Source organism: Strigops habroptila, chromosome 1 (assembly GCF_004027225.2).
Source record: "Strigops habroptila isolate Jane chromosome 1, bStrHab1.2.pri, whole genome shotgun sequence".
Lineage (NCBI taxonomy): Eukaryota > Metazoa > Chordata > Aves > Psittaciformes > Psittacidae > Strigops > Strigops habroptila.
The window spans coordinates 131,407,277-131,433,621 of NC_044277.2; the positions used below are offsets into that span (position 1 = coordinate 131,407,277).

Below are 26,345 nucleotides of genomic sequence, written 5' to 3' on the forward strand. Positions count from 1 at the left end.
AGGACTCAGTAACATATGAAAATTGCTTCTATAACAGCCATAGATTCAGTTTTCAACTTTGTAAAAATGAATTCACTTTAAGGTGAACTCACTTTGAACACCAAGTACTGGTTTCTTCCTTTTTCAAAGGCATAGAGCTATTCAGTGAAATGATACCATCTGTTAATGTGATACTTAATATATCTCAAAAAAAGGGTGTTAGAAATTATTAATGCATTCCAAGATCATATGCCAACTGGATAGTACTACCTCAGTATGAAAACTAAAATATTAAGATAAATACTAGTTCTCATTGCAGCCTTCTGCTACAGCTATTAGAGGAGCAATGAAAAATTCCCTTCTTGTAACAGTTCAAACTCTGTTAGTTCTGTATCCCTGTAATCTACCACCCTTCATTTCAGCAATTATCAAAGTTGTCTTTCAATGGAGAACATTCTTGCGCAGGAAAGATTAGGATAAGTAAAGTGAGGTCTTGCTCCTGCCTTTTCCTGTGTGACTCTATATGAAGTCGTGAACACACCTGGTCCACAGGAACCACCTTTGCAAATAAAATAGCCACATGTTGCACACCGAGGTGAGGCTACGTGAGGTAAACTGTATTCAGTTCTGCCAAGTACATGAACTTTTTTGAACGTCATCAGACCACCATGAAACATTGCTTTGCTGCATAACTTCCCAACATAATCAGCTATTTTGTAATAGTATTTGATAAACTCTGCTATCTGCACACATAAATGGATCCTAGAGCAACTGGCACCTCCCAGAGAAAGCCTGTTATAGCACTATGGCAGTACCTACTAACACAAATCAAAGGAAATGTTTTTGCAAAACTAAGAAATAGTACTTTTATTCAGTAATTCGTTTTGGATTATATGAGCAGAAATGCAGTTTGGGTTTTCAGTTTGTTTCCATTTATTTGGTTTGTTGACATAAACAAGCACATACCTGTGAAACCAAAAAGGAGAAATTTTTCTGTAAAGGACCATGGGTACAGGGCTGACACTGGGGCCCATGAATGGATGTGCCAGCCTGTGCCAAAGGACACCAGTCCTTTGCCTGGCAGAGCAAAACTCGTCAGTTCTTCCCTTGGCTGAGCACGCAATGGGTTTCTGTAACACAGAGAAGAGAGTTTGATCCATCGCCTCCTTTCCCCCAGGGCCCTGCTCTTCTCCCACCTACAGAGGTCACTATTTCTTGACCCTTTCCTTCTAGAGCCCACCCTTCCCTCTTGGTACCAACTCAGGACGCCGTGTGAATTGGCATCGAGCTGTCCCTTCACAGCTTCTCCTGCTTCCTGTCTTCACTTATGAAAGCTTTTGCAACAGCATCGCTGCTGCACTTCCCTCCAGTACACACCCTCCATTGCACTTCCCAGTACTGCTGTGATGTGAGGATTTATTTGCACTAACCCAGGAGATAGGTAGAGAGAGAGACAGAGATGTACATATAGATGTATAAAGAGATGATATAGCTATAGGTAGAGAACGTATATTTCTCTTTGTGTATATTGTTTTTTCCTTGTTGTTTCCAAGGGGTGATTATGCTCACTTTCTCCCAGAACTGGGCAGAGGCAGTAGCATTTTCTACTAATGTATGTGAAAAACATAGGTGTTTTGCCTAAAAACCAGTTGTTCAGACAGACACAAAGATTCCCTCGGTTCAGACAGGAACCCAGCTGGGGCTGTCTTCTGCAGCCCACACCAGCATCTCCAATAACAAACTCCGTGACTTTGCCTTTTCCCCCAATAGACCACTCAAGAAATACGCCTACAGGAGAGAGACCAGCGGTCATTCTGCGTTTCAAGGATTTGAACAAATGTGCTGGGGGGATTTGTTGCCAGTCTCTCAATCTCTACCCTCTATACAGTGCCCTTACGTGATACTTAGCTGAGGGTTTTAAAACTAGTCCACACAACTGAGTCAGTTACTTGTTTTTCCTGAGCGTTGCAGGGAAATCCTGCTCAGTCGACACGGTGTAAACCACATTGGGATCAAAACACTTCATTGAGCTATCAAGAACATGGAAACAGGCAGCAGTCAGTGAAGTGCTGCATTCAAGTTGTTATACAAGAGGTAAACCCCCAAACTAGACACATGAATGTTAAGAAACACAAGCAAATATCTAAGCACCCTGTGTAACAAACACAAAAGGGATTTCTTACATCATACTACTTTCCAAGAAGAAGACCTCACCATAAGCAGCGTAGTAGCAAACGCCACTTGGTGTATTGATAAGGAATGGTGAGGAAATCCTGAGTGCTCCCTACGATTCCGCAAAGTTCATGCAGAGGGAACCAAAACCCCTTTCTTTCACCTCTGGGATCGCCACACTCAAAGGACTGCACATGGTATAAAAGCCTTTATTGATACCATCTGAACACACAGGTTCGTTTACAGGGATGCCCCGCAGCGGTGCCCAGTGCGTGGCCGCCATGGGCAGGGACATGCCCCTGGGCCTCCTGGGCACAGGCACTGCCTCAGGGCCAGCACCCCAAAGGCCTTTCTCCAAGGCACGCTGGGCGAAGGGGCAGCAGCAGGGCTGCGCTGGGCAGGGCTGTGGGGGCCCCGTCACCCCCGTGTCATAGTGCCACCACCCGCCAACGCAGCATCACAGTGCCCTGGGGCAGTATAAAGCCCAGCGCCCTCCCGCAGTGCTTTGGAGCTCCGGTGCCAGGCACAGGAAGGGTTCTTGCTCCCAGGGTAGATGAGCCCAGCAGCATTTTGCTGTTGTGGGAAGCCCTGGAGATGGCTGCAGGTGGAGGCAGAAAGGGCAGTGCCAGTGTCCCCTTAGAGGCATAACCAGCCCGTGGACCAGGAGCAGGTCTTGCTCACGTGCTCAGGGAGTAGCCGATCGCCAGTGCTGGGGTCAGGAAGGAATTTTCCCCCGGGGCGGATTGGCCCTGGTCCCCGGGGGTTTTTTGCCTTCCTCTGAGCACTGAGCATGACCACTTGTCAGGGCTTCTCTGGTCCTGGTGCTCTGGGTTATCGCCTGGTGCTCATGCACCACGAAGGTGGCCCCTCGTGTCCTGCAGCTGGGGGGGGAAGGCTTTTTTGCCCCCAGGGTGGACTGGCAAGTGTCCCCGGGTTTTTTGCCTCCTCCGCAGCCAAGCACAGCCCCTCCATGGGGCTCCTTTGGGCTACTGTGGCCCAAAGGCAGCTGCTCGTGCTCCACGCAGCTGGCCCTCGTGCCCCGCATGCGGGGGGAGGAAGCCTTCTGGACTCCCAGGGTGGCCCCAGCGTGGCCCCAGGACTTGCTGCTTCTCCTCTGCTGCATTGAGCACCCCCCCTTGTCAGGTCTTCCCTGGCCCATTCTGGCTGGGGTCTTGCACTGCTCTCGCACCACCAGGCACCGCTCCTGCCCCGGCTTTTTTCCTTTGTCAGGCTGCAAGGGAGGTTTTTTCAAGCAAAACTGAAGGATGCATCAGCCTGCTGCTGGCTACACGTGTGCATCGAGTTAATGCTTGTGAGCATCAGCTCTGCAAGATTTAGAGAAAGAAAATCTAAACTAAACTAAAATTAACTAAGCTAAACTGAGATAAATACAACAGCTTTATTTATCAATAAATAAAATATCCTTTCCACCTGATCTGTGTCTTTGAAAGTGTTTTTGGTGCTGAAAACCCCTTGGCATTTCAGGTAAATAATGGTCTCATCATGGCACAACCCATGAGTATCATGATTCCCATGATACTCATGGGAATCACATTCCCTGTGAGTGCAGGGCATGGAACGAAATAGAATGGAATAGAACAGAAGAGAATGGAATGGAACAGAGCAACACAGTTATGTTATGTATATAGAATCATATAATAGTTAGGTTTGGAAAGGACCTTAAGATCGTCCAGTTCCAACCCCCCTGCCATGGGCTGTCCCCACCCACACTAATCCATGCCACCCAAGACTTCATCCAACCTGGCCTTGAACACTGCCAGGGATGGGACAGCCACAGCTTGTCTGGGCAACCTGTTCCAGTCCTCACCGCCATCATAATAAAGAACTTCTTCCTTATACCTAACCCAAACTTCCCCTGTTTAAGCTTAAACCCACTCCCCCTTGTCCTATCGCTACAGTCCCTGATGAAGAGTCCCTCGCCAGCAACCTTGTAGGCCCCCTTCAGATACTGGAAGGCTGCTATGAGCTCTCCACACAGCCTTCTCTTCTCCAGGCTGAACAGCCCCAACTCTCTCAGCCTTGATCTTGAAGCACCTATCTTCATACAGGAGGTGCTCCAGCCCCTTGATCATCCTCGTGGCCCTCCTCTGGACTTGCTCCAACAGCTCCATGTCCTTCTTATGTTGAGGACACCAGAACTGCATATAGCACTCCCAGTGGGGTCTCACAAGAGCAGAGTAGAGCTAAGTAGAAGTATTTTCCCCTCCTTGCTCTCCTCCTCTGAATCTTTCCATTTTCCAATTTGTACAAGCTGAAAACACTGACAAAGATTCAACCCTTGTTCCTGCTACGTACTGCAGTTTTCATGACATATCTCCAGCCTCCCAGAGGAAAGTCAGTCCTACTGGGAAATATACAGCTAGCAATACCTGTTACATGCTCACAAGAGAAACTGTGAGAGATTTAGCCAAAAAAAGAGTTCGCCAAGCTTAAAGCAGTGACAAAGCCTACACGAACACAGATGCAAGTATAATGGGAAATTAGTGCAGAACAGCAGTGCTAAATTCTGCTGTACAGGTAAGAGATCCATGTAAGCCTGGTAATTTCAAAACATTAGTTCATATACAATAACAGCCTGTAAAAACTGCACAGTTCAGAACATCCAGCCTTCCTTCCACAACTGCAAGCAAGTGTGTAAGTTAGAGGGATGTAAGACCTACAATATCCTACATGTCCTGTGTGCCCTACAGTACTAATTTAATGCCTATAACTTGAAGAGGCCAAGAACATACCGAAACAAAACCCCCAATTTTAAAATGTAGCACAAGCGGTTTGCCAGGAAGCTCAAGTGCATTATCAACATCCTTACCCCAAAACCAGAAATCATTAAGTATTCAGGATGCATTCAGGAGTACATTTACATGCTATCAGAGAAGGTAAAACACCCGAAGTGCCATGATTGGCAGTACAACTTGGGACAGAATTTTTCCCTAATGACAAGCTTCACAATTAGTGAACAGTCAGGTAAAAACTGCCTCCACTAGCAACATAAGAACATTTTTCAATGACACTGGTAACAATCTCAACGTTGCTGAAGTCCTGTCTTGGGCTGCAATCCAAAAAATAAGGAGCATTTCAGGATGAGACACAAACCACAACGGTACAGTGGGTGAGAGAGCCTGTTCCTGACCTGGTAGGTGACCAGTGGAAACCCTGAGGCCTAGGATTAAAGGGAACCCAAACACAGTACGATCTAACAAATGGTATTTTTCCCCAGTTCTCTCAAAAGGTATTTTCGAACAATTACCCTCATCTCAGCAGAAGATTACATTAGCACAGCCACAGGTTTCCATTTCCTTGCTACATCCTTCAATTCTTCCAGACATAGAATTAGGCACAATATATCATCCGAAAAGGGGACTGAAGTGCTTACTCTATGCCAGCTATGCTACAGGCCTCTTCCATTCTCTATCAATGGAGTGATTCTTCATAGCAAGAAGCTTCTTGCACAGCTTCTTTCATTACGTTTCCTCTAGGCTGAAACAGGCTCCACATCAATTTAACTTCTACTTTCCTACAGGGAGGGCACCACATCCACGATATAAGGAAGACTGACTTACAGTGAGTGGGTAGTCTCTCAGTACCAACTATGAAGGTTCCAAATCTCCTCTTCTTTTACTGCAACGAAACTCTGAGCAATTCCATTAGGCAAGCTGTGGCAAGCTCACATGACTCTTGTGCTGCATCTGAAAAACAAAATAAAAAAAATCAGATAAGAAATAAAACTTCCTGCTGCATTGTCCTTTCATACCTGGGAAGCGCAAAGGAGACAAGGAGTATAATATATGAATATCTGGAAAAAATGTTTACCTTTTCTTTGTGCGCCCCTTATCCCCCCACCCCCAATCCCTAAAATACAGCATCAAGAGCTGTATCTTCCTTTCCTGAAAGAAACACACTAGAAGTTCAGGTTAGCAACATTTTCCTATATAAATAAGTAACTAAGTCTTCATCTACTAACACGTTAGCAGAGCAATGCATTTTGTAACAGAAATCTTTCTTGCCCCAAGGGTCCAGAATTCTGCACAAGTGTGTAACTCTGAGGGTGTAGGGAACCCACTCAAACGTCTTGTCAGCACAAAGAAAGAAGACCCCTGCATAGGAAGAGATGCCAGAGGTACTACTCTTTGACAAACTCATACCACTATTCGACTGTTGCTCTGAAGAAACCAACATGCAGTTCTGACATTCAGTCAAGAGCACTTCTTCTGAAACCAGTCCAAGTTTATAGAGCTCGTTAGTTTAGCCTCTACATTCACGGTTCTTCATTCCACTTATTTCATTTGAATTTCTGTTCAACTGAGTCAGTTCCCAAATCGGCTTGATGATAATCTTTCCAGAAGTCTGTAATCAACAGCAGACACACCAGTATCTGGGTACCACATATTTACTGTTTATAAAAACTAGCACATTAATAAGCTTCCTCCTGCGCTCCGAGACTTTCGTGATCTTTCTTCAAGACCAATATGAGAAACAGAATTCCTCAAACTATTTGAACCCTAGATTGAAAACTGTTATTCATTGTTATAATTTAACTTTTTTCTTAGTTATTATTTCTATGTGCTACCAACAGATCACACATCTTTTCAGTAATGGAACTAAGTTCTTCTGCATTTCTTGAATTATTGATATTACTGCCCTGGTTTAGTATTTTTTGAAGTGCAAGCATATTTTCCAAGGAAAAAGAAATCATTTTCCCTGTTTTCACCTTACTGAGCTTTGAGCAAGACCTGCCTTCTCTTATCAGTTGTCTACATTTAATAACTCCTAATTTCATGTTTTCACTTAATTCCTTGCTGCTTCTTTTTGTTGCATTCCTGAAAATGCCACCATCCCCAGCTGGTCTGAAGTCCAAACATCTGTGATTTAATTTCAGGATTAGTTTTTAATGTATAAACTTGTGTATTTTTAATAATCCAAAATAAAGGGTGGAAGTTTTTAAAACTAGAGTAAGAAAGAACATGTGATGTGTTAACTTTGATATTTTAGGTTAATCTAAGGTTCTTTCATTTGTGCTGCCTTTTAAGATTACAGACTCAATAAAAGCCTATCGACATTTTTAGCCTGTAGGAGCATGCAGTGGGCAGACGCAGCTAGAATAATAACATATTTGAGTGGTGAACCAGCTTTACGATTTTATTACTCAGACTTTCCCAAATCTATGGCTGGCATTTTTCCCAGTAACTCACAAATTAAGCTGTTCTATATTTGAAACTTCCAACTAACCATATCTTAAAAAACTTCTCCTCTTTAAAGCAACAAAATCACCTTACAATAAGCCTTTGGACAAAAAAAGAAAAAGGAAATAAAAATACCTAGCTCTGAAAAACGGTGCCTTTAATTCTCTGTGTTATTTGTATGAACAATGCAAGAGTAATATAAAAAAAAAAAATATCTGATATAGGTTAGAGACAATCATGTTAATTATCAGGAATATATTACATATCACACTGAAATAGCACAGACCCCAGAGGAACCCCAAAGGAAAGTGTTAGATACAAAGAACCACAACCTAACATTCTCCTTTACCAGGCACATTAGGCCACCAGCAGTGCTGTGCTCACTTCAAACACACACATTGGCATAAATAAAAAAAATAAAAAAAATCATAAACTCACAGAAAGGTTTGGGTTGGAAGGGACCTTAAGATCATCCAGTTCCAAGCCCCCTGCCATGGGCAAGGACACCTCACACTCAGCCAGGTTGCTCCAAGCCGCTGTGTCCAACCTGGCCTTGAACACTGCCAGGGATGGGGCAGCCACAGCTTCTCTGTGCCAGCACCTCACCACCCTCACAGTAAAGAATTTCTTCCTAATGTCTAATCTAAATCTACCCTCTTTCAGTTTAAAACCATTCCCTATTGTCCTATCACTACATGTCCTTGTAAAAAGCCCCTCTAAAATAAATATATTAAAAATAAGGAAATCACTAACCCCCCAAAAAGTATGAAAAATAATTGAGCTTTTCAAAACAGCCCACAAGGTCAGACCTTACGCAGCAACTCCACATGTTGAGGGACAGGAAAGAGCAGCTGTCATTTCCACCATTTCAATCTCAAAGCCTTTATTGAGCTAAGAGTTACCCAAAACAATAACTAGAATTTTCCACTTTATTATGCAGCCCCCGGTGTATGAGTTTGGTGCTGTCTTCACAACTGCAGAATCCATGAACTTCATGCCACCCAGGACAAGCCAAATGCAGGGGCCTTATTTTTGACTGGTGTTTCTAAAGGTATCCAGGAAGTTCATCAGGGAGCTGAGGCTTGTATCAACCACTTAGTCACCCCATAAAGCCAACCAAATCCTTTGTTGTTCCACAATCTTCCCACATTTTTGCATACATAGTCTTCCTCCTCCCAAAACGGAAATTTCTCCACAACTAGCTGGTCCAAAAGAGGTCCCATGTTCCCCACCGCCCCCCAGATCACTGGGCTGCAGGGACCTAGTCTGATTAGTGAGCATAGGAATGCACCCATGACATTTTGTTTCTGAATACTTTGCAATACACATGCATTCTTTCTAAAATCATCTGGGAAATTCAGACCAGGTTAATTGCACTGCTGATTGATTTAAAACTTATTTTTTGTGCCAGTGAAGTAAAAAATTAATCCACACTTGTAGAGACATATGAACATTAGAAAAAAATCTAGAGCCTTGAATAGAAGGATAAATTGAACAATAAACATATCCCACAGAGGATTACTACAGCTCATGTGAGCACCATAGACAGATGCTCATTTAATGCAGAAGAGAGAAAATTCATTATTTGGTACCCAAGGAAAAAGAAGAATGAACATGCAATAACTGACCTTTTAACAACTCTACAGCAATCCATTAAGCTGTTTTGTAATGTATTAGACCCAAAGAAGCTACACATTTCTAAGTATTTCTGGAAGAGTCTACCAAGAGCTTAACAACCACCTTATCTGGCAATAGTGTAATTTGGTGTAAATCTGCAACAAGCAGATTTCCTGCGGAGGAACCAGCCAGTTCTCTCCCTTCTCAAAGTTAGCCATTTATCTCTGCTGCAACTTCTACTAAAACCAGTAGCAACATGACTACAGCATACATGAAAGTATGAAATTAATCCAGTTAATAACTAACCAGGGAAAATGCCAGATTTTTAGCCACACTGTTTGCTGAACCAGTTCACTGCATGAATGTGCTGACAGCATATAGGAGGTGAAAAGAGCATATAAGGCAACTGCAGACAGGAGGGTAGAGCAGAACTACCCCTTTCGGAAGCAACATAGGATTATGCTGGTTTACACAGAAAGTATAACTAGGAACAGAGTGATAGAGAACATAAAGCAAGTGATTTGTCCAAAACAACCTGCAACAGACATGCCTTCTAAGATTCAGACTTTCATGAATGAGGCAAAAGCTAACAGTAATGCCAAGTCTGACTGAAATGAAACATTAAAATCTTGAAGTTTGCATGATGGATAAACTAGTTACAAGTGTTATTATATAGTGCTAGCTTTAATTGCTCCGAGCTAAACATAGCTCTCAGAATTTAATAGCCCCCCCCTCAGCTTTTCTGTCTTTCAAGGAGGGAAAAACCTTCCCATTGGAAAAAGCACACATGAACATTACCACAGAAAAGCAGGAAGTAAACCATCAAGATAATTATGTTAGAGTCTCCAAAATCCATTCAGAACTCTTATTTTCAAGAGACCCATTGCTTTCCTATTCCACCCCTCTGGTTCCAATTACAGCAGGTGATGGAAGCATGCATACCTGCACCTTTTCAAACTAAGCCATTTTGTTGCTTTATTAGCAGACTACCAAATCTTGCATATCCCATGTTTGCAGTCAAGATGCTGCCTTTACCAGCAAGCTGCCCTGGTACCCACACACTTCTTCCTGTGCCGCTTTGGTAGACACCACAGTGGGAGAAGAGAAAGAGGAAGCCTCCTGCACGCACACGCAGCCTGACTCTTCCCTGCAGCTACTGTATTAGCACAACATATGAGGGGGTCCAAAGTCTGCTATGGCAGCAGACACTGCAGCACCCCAATAAAGGCATGAAACAAGTTCTCTCTTCTGCTTTCTTATACCGAATAAGGATTTAAAAAAATTTAAGGAAGAGTTCTACATAGCAGGCTTCAGTTTGTCTCTCTGACCTGTGGGTTCCAGGCTGAAAAATTTGGCTGATAGCTAGAAATGTGTCCTATGGATTTAGTACCTCTGTTCACCTTTGGTTTAGAGCTCATTATGGAACTGAACAAATTTTTCTACAATCTGCCAATTTCCTTCTCTCCCCAAACCATCACCTGGCTTGTGCCCTCCACCTATTTTCTCTCTGGTTTCATCCATCCTCTTCCTTTTACTGAGCTGAACTATTAATTTTTAAGAGTTCTGGTCTTTTATCATCCTCATCTTTGGTGAGGAAAAGAATAACACCACGACTTATAGAAAAGAAAGTATTTATCAGTCCATATGAATTGCTGAATGCCACATTAGAGTTGAAGAAACCAGCCAGCTGAGACTCCAGGATTGCCTGTGTTAGAGCTGAACATGCACTGTAGGAACACCAGCTGGAGGTCTGCCAGGAAATACCAAATACACTGAACATGACCCAAGGTAGAATGCCACAGCTTTTCGTGTCCTCTGACCTACCATTTCTCAGGTGCTGACCAGGCTGAATAGAACAGGTTAAAGGAACTATGTCCATCTGTTGCTCAAGAGAGATTTTAAAGTGACCCTGTTCAGCACTGGAACATCCATGCTCTACTGCTAACTATGCTGCTGCAGACGAGAAAGGCTCCCTACTGTCAGTGCAGGCATAGAGAGACTTCATTTACCCGCTTCTGATAAAGCACAAAATCATGACACTCGTTGCCATTAGGATTTTTCCTTCTGAAGTAACAAACCAAAATGTGGATAAATAGCAACAAAAATAGGGATGAATACTGGAGGCGCTTTGCACATTAGACCCATCACTCTTAGAGAAGGCATTTTTATGACTGACAATCACAATAGCCTATTTAGTACAGACGAATGCTTACAAAAGTTCTCCACAACAACATACACAACATCATGCATCTACAACATAAATATACTCTTAATGCTATGTGTTAACTGTCATGAATCAGAGCTGAGTGACCTAGAACTTCATGAGGCTCTTCCTAGCCGAGCTGTTCCCACTCCCAGCAGTGGCAGCCACGTAAAGGCACACAGGTCTCAAGCACTAAACCACCTCTCACCCTTTCCCCACATTTAAAACCCTCATGTAAGGTGCATCAAGTAGAGACACCCCACATGCTGCTTTTGAGAAATCAGTAGAAAAACCCACACAAGTGAAAGGATGAAAGAACAAAGGAGATCAGCCAAAGCAACCGCAGCTTTAGTCTGGAAAAGTATACAAGCTATGGTAGCATCACATAATTGTCCATTAAGTCTGCATCTGGGAATTAATAGGAGAGAAAAAAATACCAGAAGAAGGTAATTTGTTTTCTTGCCACCAGTAATACCAGAGAGGTTTTACTTTCATCTCCAAAATTGGAACGCCTACACAAGTATATCCCTTCTTCTTTTCCTCTTAGAGTCATGTGTATACACAAATACCCCAACAAAGAAAAAAAGCACTTCATCAGGCTTGGGTCAGGACAGTTGAGGCCTAAACATCCCCAAAACTTTTATGGAAGCCTTAATTAAAAAGCAGTTATGGTAAAACAATGAGATCCATCTGTATATATATATACATCATCCTCCGGGATCCACCAGAATAAATGCATCTAACCCTGCAGAAGCTGCAACCTATTCACACTAAGTTTACTCTGACAGTTTTCCCTGCAGGAAACAAACAAACAGACATGGCCAGTTATGATATCTACAAATCCAGAATCTATTTACCAGATGCTTTTCCCTACATCTGGACCTACAAAATTGCCTCACCTGTAGCAACAGCTGCTGAAAAACTGTCAACAGTTACTACTATATCTGTGACTTTCTGAGGAAAGAAAACGAAATAAAAATATTTTCAGTGAAATATACATATTCACTTACACGCAGCTTTATTTGTGTTTATAAATATATTAAGTCACAGTTAAGTGAATGCTTTTACAGTCTGATCAAATGAGTCACATACAACACCTTTCCCCTCCCTCCTTGCACTTTATGTATTTCCCTGCTGATCTGAAGCTATATTCTTTCTGGGTGTTCAAGGCTACTTAAGATACAGTCAAAGAACCGAAAGGGGGACAGAATCTAGAGATGATTTATATTGCAGGACTTCAAACAACTGATCCAGCTGTATCTCCAGGGATTTGATAATGAAGCATTAAAATAAAGAGGAGAGAGAAAGATGGGTGAAACACTAGAGTATTCAGAATCACTGAGCAGGACTGTCATCCAAGAGGCAAAGACACTGACCTGTAGGACAGAGTGACACACCCAAGGAGGGATCTACAGCTGAAAGCGGGATGTGAGAGTTGTTGGGCACTCACGCAATCTCCGCATCTAACCTCACTGCACTAGCAAAGGAAAATGAGGATATGGCCAAGGAGGACTCTTATCTCTGATCATTTGATAAAGGACTGAAAGTTCAAACACAGATGGGAGCAGGGGTCAGGCAGAGTAGTCTGCCTGGTAAACAGGCATGACCAGATAAAACATTTTGAAGTACTTGTAGTATGGCCCTCTTTTAAAGTACACAAAACTAATGAGCTTGAATTAAATACAAGGCTAGATATCACAGGGACAGCAGAGTCTTACTGCCAAACACATGTTGAAATGTACATGGTATTCAGAAAAGCCAGCAGAGGTAGAGGCAGCACATATCCACACCACTTAAAAACCGTGACAGATTTAAACAATCCAAACATTCCACTACAGAAGAACAAGCACAATCCAACTGGGTCAGAAAAACCACTTGAGAAAAAGGACAGCTCTGCTCAGCGCACTGAGAGTCTGCAGTAGATTCCAAGAAGTCACAGAATTTTTTGGCTGGTATGGATTTTATTTTATTAGAATGAAAAATACCACAGTGAATTGGGCATTACAGGAGATTAATCTCTCTGACTCAAGCGAATAATAAGCAAAAGGAACTAGTTTAAGCAGTCAGGTGGACTGAGGAATTCAGACTCTCTGAAAATGCTGAGCTGCTGCTTCATTAAATGTGCAGAAACGAATCTGGAAATGTCTTATGGGATGCAGTGTGCGATAGACAACCTGCAAGATGAAACAGGATTAACTACATAAATAGCTTCCGCACAGCTCCCAAAAAAGCAGGGAAGGAGTTGATTAAGGAAGTTGCACCTCATGGTAAAGCACAGAATAAAGTTAAAACTTTCCAAAAAATTGATTTAAAAGATCTTCTAAAAAAGTTCTTCAACAACACATTGAAACTAAGTGAAGAAGTAACCTGGCAGTGAAAATTTCTTAGTAAAGAAACAAAGACAGGATGTCTACTATGAAACAGGCCTGGAAACTTATCACAACCTGCATGGAATCAAAAGTAACTGCTTCCTGAGCATGAGTTGAGGAAACCAGATAATACTGCCACATATTTCTGCAAGAAAAGGCAGATTAAATTGTACACCTAGTTGCAAACAAAGCTTTCATACATTCTCAAATTACTGTGCCTATTTCACCTCTAGCCAATATAGACATTTAAACCCCATAATCTATACTTCTAAAGCAGACAGAAAGATAGTGGGATATATTCTGTGATACAGGAGAGCAAACATAATACCTGCCTTTAGAGATGGAAGTGAGGGGAGAAAAGCCGAAAGCAATTAGCCCTACTACAATCAGTAACATGCAGTATTTCGGATGCAAAGAGTCAGAAGGAAATACCAAAGTCAATGGTAACGGATTAATTTTTTACAAAAGACAAGAGAATTCTGGATCTCTCATCTGGACCTGACAACAGCTGCATAAAAAAAAATTAGCAAAGCTGGCAATAATCTTATTTAGTAGAAGAATTGCAAAGTGACTAAGTAGCTGGCCACAGAAAACAATAACAAAATATCAGGCTGGACACAGATCACCAGAAAAGGTTGCCAAGAATTATCTCGGGGCTAGTTTTATTTAACAGTCCTACTAGTGGCATGGGAATGAAGGTGTCAAACAGTATAGAGGCACCCCTGATGCACCAAACAAGTAGAACACCAGGTGAGAGGAACCACATGAACAGAAGCAGTACCAGGGAATGCAGTTGATCAGTCCTGAAGGCAAGGTCAGGACCCAAGGAGTGATACAAGCAGAAATTCTGCTATGACATCTGGAGTGACCAAGGAGAAGGTACAAACATGTATGAGCTGATGACACATTCACTCCATCACTGATTTGATGAAGGACTGAAAAGAGAAAAAAGCTACCCTTGACAAAGTAAGACATTTCGTACAAAGACCTATAGGGAAGCGTTAAAAAAGTCATTGTGTGTGGCCCTTCCAGCATCTAAACTAGTTAGGAAACAAAAAAAAAAAAATATCACCAGACGCACCTGAGATCAATGTAAGATTATGCAAGATTGACAGCAGAATATCATCCCGAAGTGAATACCATGAGCATACCTAGTAGCCTCGTCACAAGATTTTCTGCATCTCCTCAAGTCCAAATGCAAGTCTCCTAGACTGACTGGAGGAAAGAGAGAGTCTCCCCACATGAACAGAGCAAAAAGTTAACCAGTTTACAAAGACTCAGAGGGAATGCAGATGCTCTTATACACACTGAGAGAAAATACCAATTTCAGCCACGTGTACAAACTAGTCATGGATACATTTAGCCAAAATCCTGGAATAAAGTTTTAGTCAAGGCAGGGAAGTTTTGAAGTGATTTGTTAATGAAATACCTCAGGGCAAAGCTCTGACTATTTTATGCTTGGCCACTTTACAAACAGGGATATACAAACGTATTGACTGCAACAAATATTGAACACAAGCATCCAGGAACTCTTCCAGTCCTGTGATATGTCAGTACAACCTCTTTCACCAGGAAGCCTTTACATACCACTTACCAATGTTACTATTGCTGATTTAATCTGGGCTGCAAACTGACCTTGCTTTAATACTTTAAAGTTTCCATTCATAAGAAGAAATTACTTCAGCTTTACTCACTTAGATGTATTTCTTTTGTGAATAAAGCTTTGTTGGGTTTTTTGAAGGCATATTAATTTCAAAAAGTGGCAGATCAAGTCTGCTGTACTCTTTAGAATCTAAGTTTAGGCTACTAGAGATTAGTAGCTTCTACTGCATCAGTTCTGACAATGGAATTTGTTGATGTTTTCTTCTTGATTTCATGTTAATACTTTGCATGCCTATGCCTTCCCAAAGATGATGACTGCAGTTTCCTGAGTTCTGGGCCTCAGATACACAGAAACAAGAGTTTCAGACCCTCCATTGCAGGGAGGAATCACGGGAAATCAGAACAGTTTTCTTCAGTTCCCTTCTTCAACAACCTCAATCCAAGCACAAGCCTAGCCAATCTACACCCTGTGATTTTTGCTTGCACTCCTCCATTTCACAAAACATTCTTGCATGCAAATGTTTCAGTGGCATTCACAAACAGGGCTGAACCCTTCCATAAGGTCACTTGCTGTATTTACTCAAAACATCCCCCATGATTTTCAAGGGACAAAAAAACCACAAGGAAGTAAGAAAAATCAGTTTGGTCAATCAGAATAAGAAGTGAGAATTGAAGTTAAGTACACTGATATATAAAAATCTGATTTACCACCCTCCATACTTACATCCCTTACCAAATACCACCCTCCCTCTCAACTGTAGGAACATTAGGGTAGGCTAATACAGAAGGTACAGTTTTAATGATAAAGTAATGCATAACAGATGCACAGCCTACACCTGCTCTCTTAAGTAACCCATTGCAAGGTGGACCTAGTGGCAATGCACTTGCAGACTGTTGAGCAATGATATTAAGAATGAAAATCCCTCAAGAATTCAAGTTCTGCAAGATGTTGAGTGTTGGGAGACAGGCCATAGCAAGAAAGGCTTAACACCCTCCTCACAGTCAAGAGACAAGCTTTTTTTTTTTTAAGTTTAGAACAACATTGACTTCACAGCAAGTAAAGATGATCCTTTTGCAGAAGGGCTCTGCAGACTGAAGTATTATTTAATAGTCTGAGAAAACCAGAAGCAAACAACTCTCCTCCTGCACTGAACAGAGGGTGTGTTTATGCTAACCATTCTAGTCGTATTAATGTAAATAATGCAAGCTCATCTGGCAAGGAACATTTGTTAGGTCAATGTGAACTGTCATTATCTCCGGATTAACATGACTGAAATGGCATCCACAGATAGGAAGGAAAACATGGATGTTATCAAATGCTGAGCCATGCCTCTGATACCAAGGTTTCCTAAGCCTCTTCAGTAGGAAGCAGTCACCTCCACAGACAAGCCCCAAAAATGTTTCCTGAAGTGAGAACACTCAGTCACTTCACAATACTGAAATGCAGCCACTGTTCTACCACTGAATTACTATGAAATTAAGGAAGCCATTTATTTAAAGAGATGGCTGACAATACAGCTAGAAATGGGAAGTTGCACCTTCCCAGCTCAGCTTACCGAGCTAATCAACTAGGACTAAAAGCAGATTATTGAAGTCCAACAGATTAAAACAGTGACCTTGTATGCATTTTAAAAAAACCAATGATGTCCCATGACTTGAAATTTCATCTTTTGAAACGTAAGATCACCAGTAAGGGATAGTCAGTACACCAGCATTTGCATGCATGTAACATGGCAGAAGAAAGTGACCTTATGTACTTATTTGTTCCTGCAACAAAGGAAAAAAAATGCTACAAGTCACCCTTCTCAAACACTACACTTTGCAACAGCCTGACTATACTTTTTTCCTCCTTTTTCTTTAAAAAGCAAACAAACAAAACCCCACAAGAAAACAGTCTCATCTGCCGAAGGAACATCCCAGCAGTGGCTCTGCTGTTGATTTTCAAGTAGAAATGTTGATCCTGCTGAACTTCAAGGAGTACAGTACAACATAGTATTATACATAGGAAAGTAAGCTCTGAAATTAAGTGTATGTGCATGTGTGTGCAGAAAAGCCTATGATTCAGCTGTCCTGTGGAAAACTTTAACATCTCTAAATCTGAAATGAAGTTCCATATTGAATGAAACACGATTTCAGCGCATTTTCAGTGCATTTTTATTCTTACTCTAAGAAAAGGGATGTTAAAAAGTTTGTTTCAACAAAACTAACTGGACATGAGCTAAAAATCAAGAACTTTATTCACAATAGCAATTCCCTACCTCAGTAAGTTCTCCTTTCTCAACAATTTGAGATTCTCTAAGCACTGAGAGATATCCAGTAAGTGAGCCTTAGTTTTATAAGGTTTATAAGTTTATCATAATACCCTTCTGGTTCCAATGCCTCACAGATAAGATAGAGGTGGATTTGAAGGACAGTAACAAATCTGCAAACAAACTCAGAGATAAAACTTTTTTTTTGTTAAACAGGAAAGAATGAATGGGTTTGACACTTCCTGAATTTCAACAGCTGTGGTGGTAGCGTAAGAGCTTTGAATTGATATTTCCTAGCTACGTCACTCAGTGAAAAAAATATCAGCATCGTTCAGTTAAGGAAGACAAGAATCAACCACAATACTTTGGCACAATATTTTGCTCAACATCCAAACTTTCGATTTCATTTCCTTTTAGATCTGTTTTTTTGGGCACAGGGTTAAGAATAACACAGTAAAACCACCCCTCATACCCAGCTCAGGAATCTAAATCCCAGTGTGTCTCCGCTCATCCTAACAGCGGTACAGATACCACAGTGGTAGGCAAATGAAATGAAAGTTCACAACACGTCTTAGCTGTCCATCAGTTTATTCAATAAATAATGTTTATTGATTCTTGTAAGGGTATCCTACTGAATTCACTTCTTAAAAAACAGTAGCTTTTCTGCCAAGACATGACAAAGTCCTGTAGACCAACACCTAAATTCTTTTCCTTCCATTGTTCGGCCTTAATCAGAAAACAAACAAGAAATATCAAATCTTCTTCCTAAACACGGTTGTCACTGGAGTTCAATTACAGGACTAGACTTAGCCTAGATTATACCTCTTCATATACAAATTGCTTGTTATCTGACCTTAGTATCGACAAATTAGAAAACCCCATTAGTTCTAGTTCTCTTATGTCTAGAAGTCAAATCCTGTCAGACAAACACAACCAATCCTCTGTAATAAGCCTATTCCAACAATGGTTGCACCCTGTTGTATGAAAGGTGGCTCCTTATTGACTCAGTTCAGACTCAAGCAAGGCTGGAAAAAAACACCAGGCTGGCTTTTCCAAAATAATTTCTAGATCTAACAGAGTTTGAAGAGCACAGTTGCACTCCATTAAACTTCAAAATACATTACCAGAGTTATCACAGAATAGTTTAAGTTGGAAGGGACCTCCGCAGGTCACCTGGTCCATCCACTCTGCTCAAGCAGGGACACCTGCCCAGGACCAATTCCAGACAGGTTCTGAGTATCTCTAAGGAGAGAGTCTCCACAAGGTCTCCAGGCAGCCTGTGCCAGTGCTCGATCATGCTCACAGTGAGAAAAATACTTCCTTGTGTTCAGAGGGAACCTCCTGTGTTTCAGTGCCCATTGCCTCTGGAGCTGCCCTGTTATACATCTTAATAAATGACAAAACCATTATCAGAATGTTATCTTTTAAGGAAACTAAACATGGCTGTTATGAGCAATTTAACTAACCCTATTAACAGTAACAACAAGTAAGATGCAGCTCTGAGAAGTTTCCGGGACATGACAGCACCAAGCTAGAACACAGAGCTTACTAACTACTCTTACTAGAAAAAAAAACAAAACAAACCAACCAAAAAACCCAGAAGTTAAGGAAAAGTTTTATCTTCAGGCATAGTCTTTGTAACTCCTTTTGCTTATTATTGTCTCTTTATTCCATTACTGCTTACTTAAAAAGCAAGAGACCTGTAATCTTTCAGCAATAATGCAAGCTCCAAGTAGCCGGATGCCTGGTAGGCAGCCCACTTCTTTTGAGGTGGTGAGATCACTGCGAAAAAAAAAAATGGACTAGCAAGTTCTTGGAACATCTGCTGTCTAAATGGCTGCATAGCTCCCAAGAACTGAGAGGTCATGTGCCACTGAGCTGCACAGACGCAGATATATCCAATGCAGGTGGGAAATCCCACACAGTTACCAGATCGTAGAAAGGTCTGTCTCAGCAAGTACCAGCCTGCCTACCTTTGGCAAGCAGCAAGGTAACAGGGAGCAAAGCTGAGAAAGCCACCACAGACTCCTACCATAGTCATCTTAACAAGCTAGCAAAGACTCAGTAGCCCACATCCCTCAGAACTAGCTTCATCAGCTCCCCCGTATGCAAACAGTAATCACTAGCAGGTCTTCAGGATCCCCTTGCTACTGATGATTTACACTTTGTTATTTTAAAGTGCTCAGGCAGTACTACAGAAGAGTAACAGACATTGACTCCTTCTTTTTAAGATATACAAGATAGTCAGTGACTGAAACACATTCATAGCGAAACTTCCTCCCTCCTCCCCCCCACACTGTAAGTTGCACTTAAATTCACAGTTTATGCTGCCAAAGCTTTGTCTATGGAATCTCAGCACTCGTGTTTTGTCACAAGCAAGGGATATAGAAAGAAACAATAGAACCATTCAGTCTCCTTCAGAATACAGTATTTTATAAGACTATTAAACAAGTTTCTTTTCTAGCAATACAGTTGCAGCCAGCGTAGTCCCAGGTGCCAGCATGAGCAAGATGTGTTATGCATCATGTTCAGGGGAGACGCTGCAATTATGCCTCACAGCCTGAGGAAGCAGCAGAACCCTTCTGACAATAAAACTTATCATGGCTGGTTTCAAAGCCATCCGTTGCCACTGCAGACAGGACAGCAAAAGTTCTGTAAAAAAAAGAATTGTACATTTCACTTGGCGAACTAAGAGTACCAAGAAACTCTATCTATAGCCTCTCCTTGAGGCTATTTTTCTAGCCACCCTGGCAAAGCAATTATCTGGGAGGAGAGTGAGAGGTTGCAACAAAATCTTTTTAATTCAAGTGGTTGGCAAGTTGGAAGAAAGTAGTGCTCAAAAATCTATATCCTACCCCACTTACATGAAAACTTGAAGGACAGGACTTAACCTTCCGTAACAAGCAGAATTAACAGTGACATAGATGGGTTTGTACACTGAGAAGGATAAAGTCTCCTGCACACACAGTTCTGTTGGTGATTGACAAGCTGTTCAGAAATTGTCTCTTCTGTGGTTTCAGCTACTCTCCGGGCAGAAACAAGTTAACATGTAAGGCAAATGGAGTATACCCACACAGTCATGCTTTATCAGAACCATTAAGACCAAGAGCTTCATTTATTTTCACCAGCAACTATACGAAAATGGAACAGATTGAAGTCAGAACAGTAACAGTGCATACACTGTGAACAGGAAAAGCCTCCAGAATCATAAGAAAAAGCTGCATTAAATCAGACCTAAAAGTGACCTAAGTTATCGCCATAACAGGTAAGAGATTACACTTGTTATAATAGACTTTTTGCAGTATCATCACAAGTGTTAATAACAGAATCGGCAGAAATTAAGATGAGGAAAGAGTACAAACTACGGCCAGGGAAACATTTCAGACTTCTACTCTAGAAACAATCAGAGGATACAGCAAATGGCCAGAAAACTTCAGGTTTTTCTAATGGCAACAAAAAGTCATTACTGAAATCCATCAGGTATCATTTCAGTAAACAGATTAGTTACCAACACTGGTACAAATAAGGATTGGGTTCTCACCTTTGCTATTTTGTATTGCTACCATCTCTGCTCAAAGAACGGAAGTTAAATACGAGCAATGCATGACAACTGCAGCACCACATAGGGTTTTTTGGTTTGGTTTTTTTTTTTTTTTTTTTTTTTTTTTTGCTGTGATTGATTTTTTAGGTTTCATCTCAGCCAACACGCAGGCAGAATCTGAAGCCATCACTTTAAAAGTTGCTATTATGGAAAGACAAATCAAGAGAAAAATCTCCTTAATACCAAATTCATGCATTACATTGGAAGGCAGAAGAAAGGGAGTTTTGTTCGCACACCCATGTAAACATGAGTGTCAAAGAAAACATTCAGAAGGAAATAATTAAGTGTTGACATGGCAGCAGCTGTTTGCCAACCTAAATAGGGTTCAGCCATCAAAACCCCACACCTTAAAGACTAAAGAGGGAATCTTCAGTTTAAGTACTTGTAATTTAACAACCAGACTTTAAAGTGGGAAATCTAGAAATACAGATACATACACACCTCTTGGTCAGACAAGGAACACAAAGCTTGTCTAATATGCTATTCAGTGACTTCAAAGGATGGATTTTTCAAGTTCCGTCTAAACTGTTACAAAATTGAAAAGCAGTGCACAGACATGCATAAAGAATCATATCCGCAGCCTTCCTTCTGTGACTTACCAGATGCTATTAGGCAGCCACTATCTTTATCTCAGGCTGTCTTACAGCCAGATATACAATGGGTAAGTTTGGAGATCTTTTGAGCTAGAAACTCATAGCAATTCTCAATGCACGACTTCAGTTTAGGGCTTAGAGATCAGTGAAAGTCAGTTCTCACTCTTTCTCCTTCCTCCTGTTGCACATAACAGGGATTCCTGTCAAGTCATGCTTATTAGTACTTCCCACAGAAAAAGATTCAAGAGCCATGTCTAGAATAGCTTCATCCAAAGACTGTCAATCATAAGCAAACAGGCATTGCAAAAATTGCTCAGGACCTGCCACATGGAAAGCGGCTCAACTCTCTGTCTTTACATTCGTGGTTAGCATCACGGAGCACCCAGACATGGAAATAGGATTAAGTACTGCCATGCTCAGCGCTACACACCGACACGTGACTTCTGCCCTAAGGAGCTTGCACTGAGTCAGTGCTGCTCTGGCACACCAGGCAGGCAGGAGCTGAGCTGCACTGGGCTGAACTGGTCGAATGCATTTCTCTGTCTCAGCTAGCACTTACTAAGAATGCTCGCTGCTTTTACTAACAAGGCAGGTACCAGAACTGCCACTGAATCCATATTAAAAAAAAAAAAAGGCAACTCTGTTCATTTAACAATTATCTCAGTTGGGATACCTGAATACAGAAAATCATAAAGAATTTGCGCAAGTTTTGTTTTCTTCCTCTGCTGAGACTGTCCTCAAATTTATTTCTTCTTTTTATTTCCAGCAACTTCTAACAATGTGCCATAAGTTTCATGTCGACAGAGCTCCAAAACCACTGCTCCAACACTGTGCTAATTCATGTCATAACTTCATATATAATAGAATCTGCTATTTCCGAACATATGCACTACATGAAAGTCACAAGCAGCTTCAAGAACTTCGCATGAGCAACAAGCTAGAACAGATTGAAAGGAGGAGGAGTTATGGATATCCTGCCTCTCAGGATCAGACTCACAGCTGTGCTTTTCTTAGCTATTACGCTTCCAATTTTACCTAGATTGTCATATTCATTAGCATCAACGCCCACATCACTCGACCTTGAAGGCAGGCAGCAAACTTTGCTCTAAGGTATTAGAAATTAACATCGAGGATATATATTTTACATTAGCAGAATAAGGACAAGTACCCACAACAGGACAGAACATTAAATACACAAAACCTTCTTGTCCTTCAGATAAATGAGAAACTAGAGCAATGTAACATGCATTTTGAGGCACAGTATTCAAGGATTTATATACTTGTACCACAACTGACAGCTGCAGGAAACCAAACCCAAAGTCTGCCCCCCAAAGTATACTGCTTGAACACAACCACAAACGCACAAGATTGACACGAAAATCTCAAAGAGCAGAGCTGGGTAGATTTGGTAACAGAAACACCAGTCCCAGTCTGGGGAGCTGTTTGTCAGATCTCACAATATCTGCATCCTATTATCTGAAACTTGATACAGGAAAAGGCAATTAGATTCTCCTAGAAGTTTCTTTAGCTACCTTAGTAGTGGTGTAGCACAGTATCTATCCCCCAGCCTTTTACCAGCAAAACTTTGTGCCTTTGGTGAGAATCTTAACTGAAATCAGTTGAGATTGACTTCAATAAGATCAAAATATGCTGATATAAATACTATGCTGCTTCTCAGATATAAAAGTACCTCACGTCTGCACAGTCACGTATTCTGCTGCCTCATTCATCACTGCATCTTTTTAAAATGCACATTACAGCAAACAAGATTTAAGCCTAAAACATATTAGCAATTCATATATGAATTTTCTTCTCAGTGGGAAGGCTTTTCTCATTTTATAGCTAAAAGCACTGTTTGTAGCAACTGAAAACTCAATTTTTCAATGAGAAACCATAAAATCTGAGACTGCCAGAGTAATGCCCTATTTCACTCTACTTTCTACACAGCATGTAACAAGACCTACAGAATGCAATAAATGAAGGAAAGGCTGTTAGAGTGACATGCATCTGTTTATAATAGATGTGGTTTGAACTAGATCCAATCCTTTAAAATGACATACACACAGCTACTAAAATACATAAGGTTTTGTACAAAATACAGTATACTGACATTTGCAAAAGTGTCAGAGCTAGCCATGATGCAGTGTTGCAATAAGCAGTCTCCAGCTGAGTCTCACCATCACTTCCTGCCCTTGATGAACATGCTAGTAATTTCAGCCCAACCACAACTGTTCAGTGCAAACTCATACACAAAGAGCATCCCCAATCCCTAAAACAACCTAGATATTACAGAAAGTGGTAAGAGAGGAAATAAATGGGCCTAACACTGTGTGTGGGGAGGGGGATATCAGGGTAAACAAAAAAGAATAATGACTTGTGAATGTTATTGCTTTGGAAATAGACTAGGAGCCAAAGTGGAAAATATTTAGCTTAATCTATTGGGACTACAGCCTAGCGAGTATTACTTAAGATTTATTTTCTTTTTACATTTTCAATAATAAAAAACAAAGCTCCTGGAAATGAAAAGTGTTGTTATCCGTGGCTTTACAGGAAAAGCCCATGAAAAAGACCGCTCTGAATACTCAAATCGGATACACAAGCTCTTTTGAAATTAACTAGAGTGAAACATTCTGAACTCTATGATTAATCGATTAAAGTCAAGAGATGAAGCAACAACCAAGTGTTCTCTGTGTCCCTTCTCAAGAAAGTGCAGAAGGAAAAACACTATTATCGGCATTAGAGGCCCAGGACAAAAACGTAAGGCACACAAACTACCTTACAAGGCAAAGCGAATTTGTTAAACGCCCTTTTCTCCAGCCATTCCAGATAACCTCGTAAAAGTAAATCAGCAAGTGTCAGTGAACCGCACCAAGCAGTTTCCGAGTAATGAAGTATTTAAATGCTCGTAATGCCTAATTTGTCCTCGGATGGAAACTAAATCAACCTTGAAACTGAAGCGGCTAGACTTAATTAACCTATTTTCTTAAAGATGTGCGCAAGAAAAGGAAATACCTAACTAAAACGGTGGCGCTTTTCACTTTGCACGAGCACAGAGAGACACAGACTGAGACGAGAGTGACGGCTCTGCAAACATGCCCAGCATTTCCCAAGTTACGCTTACAGCCAGCTCCGTTCCCCAGAGCACGCAGCCCTGCCCTCGCCCCTTCCCTCCGGGAAAGCCACCTCCCGGTGCGCAGATATCCCAGTCTATCACAGCTAATCCGGAATTCGCTCCGTCCCGGTGCCGCACGGAGCGCACCGGGAGTGACACGAACGGCGCGCGGCCCTCAGCAGCACCCTCCCGAAGCAGGGAAAGGTGTTTAAGTTGGCGGCCGCTCCGGAGCAGCCGCGCGAGGCTGTAACCGGGCGGCACGGACCCCCGACGGCCGCTGGACGTGACCGGAGGGGCGCGGCGGGAGGCGCGGGGGCTAAGGCGCTGCAACGGCAACCGCCGCCCGCCCGCGGCTGGCGCGAACCGGGCGAGAACGGTGCCTTCGTGTGGTAAAAAGCCACTTTCCTCCCGTGCCAGGCTAGCGCCTCAGCGAGGGCACGCACAACCGCCGCCAGCCCACCTGGGGGATACGCCCCGCCACGCCGCTCCCCATAGCGCCCACCTGAGCTCCTCACCTGCCGAGCTACCGCCCGCCGGGCACCCCCGCCATAGCCCCCGGGCAGCTGCGCCCCGCAGCCGGGAGGAAGGAGTCGGGCAGGAGCGACAACCGCAACCATAAAGAGCCGCTCGCTCCACCTGCGCCGGCCCGGCTGGGGCGCGCGGAGCACCACCTCACCCCGCTTCGCCTTCTGGGGAACGGCCACGAGCGGGGCTGAGGGGCGGGACCGCCGCGCTCGATTGGCAGCAGCGCTGGCCAATAGGAAGCGCCCCCTCACTCTTTGCCACACCCCCTGCATGCTAAGGAGGCGTTATTCCCGCCCACCCGCCGCGGCCGTTGGGGCGGGGCGAAGGGGGTGTTTCCATGACGTCACGGGCAGCGCCTTGCGGGCAGGTGGGGCGCGGTCCCTGAGGGGACGCGGGCGGGAGACCGGCTCGGCACACGGTGCTCAGGGGAGCGGGCTGCGAGGCGCGGAGCTACTCCCACATCGGCCCCGCGGGAGTCCTCAGGGCCGGGGGAGCGGTGGCTCCCTCAGCCGCCCCGGCCCGAGAGCGCGGTTTAGCCTCGCCGTCGGGGTGTAGTGCGAGCAGCCGGAGAGGGCTTGTGGGGTCGGCGGACCCCCAACGGCCGCAGGGGATCAGCGAGCGGGGAGCGCTCCCCTTGCCCGGCTTCGCCCGCCCCCTCGGGAAGGGCTCCCCGGTGGGAGAGGAACACCCCTTCCCGCCCTCTCGCTTCCTAAAATTAGCGTGTTCCTCTGAGTCTTATTTAAAAAGAAACAACTTGAATGACTAATTGGATCCAAGCCGTTAGAAGCGCTCTGGACTGCTTCCATGAACCCTTTCATGTGTGCACTGAATCTTTCCAAAATCGTTACTGCTTGTGAGGATGTAGACGGGATGTGACCTGGCACACAATTCACGCAGTTTTTATTTACAAAGTGTGATTTAATCCACATTTGAAAGAAAGGGAGGGGGGCGGGAAGAACCCTGTTTTCCCTGGTCAGCCTCGTGTGCCCAAAACAGATCACCTGCTTTTCAATTCCATTCAGAACTTGGTGCTTTTCTCAGCTGGAATGACTATGGGAAACAAGCCCTTTTCTTCATGTGTACCATTCATACTGCATTAGAAAAGAGCAGAAGCACTTGGAA

General features: G+C 42.8%; 1 protein-coding gene across 3 annotated transcripts in view; it reads right to left on the reverse strand.

Moving 5' to 3' along the window:
- The window catches only part of OSBPL3 (oxysterol binding protein like 3), an 89,056-nt gene extending 63,644 nt beyond the window's left edge, over window positions 1-25,412 (reverse strand). For 2 of the 3 annotated variants that reach the window (XM_030501491.1, XM_030501513.1), the window contains exons 1-3: window positions 25,214-25,412; window positions 5,733-5,858; window positions 946-1,109 (exon numbers count right to left, since the gene is read on the reverse strand). The gene's annotated coding sequence lies outside the window, so the exon portion shown is untranslated. The remainder of the gene's footprint in view (window positions 1-945; window positions 1,110-5,732; window positions 5,859-25,213) is intronic. The other variant, XM_030501497.1, reaches the window with a different exon arrangement.
- Between the last annotated feature and the right edge of the window lie 933 nt (window positions 25,413-26,345).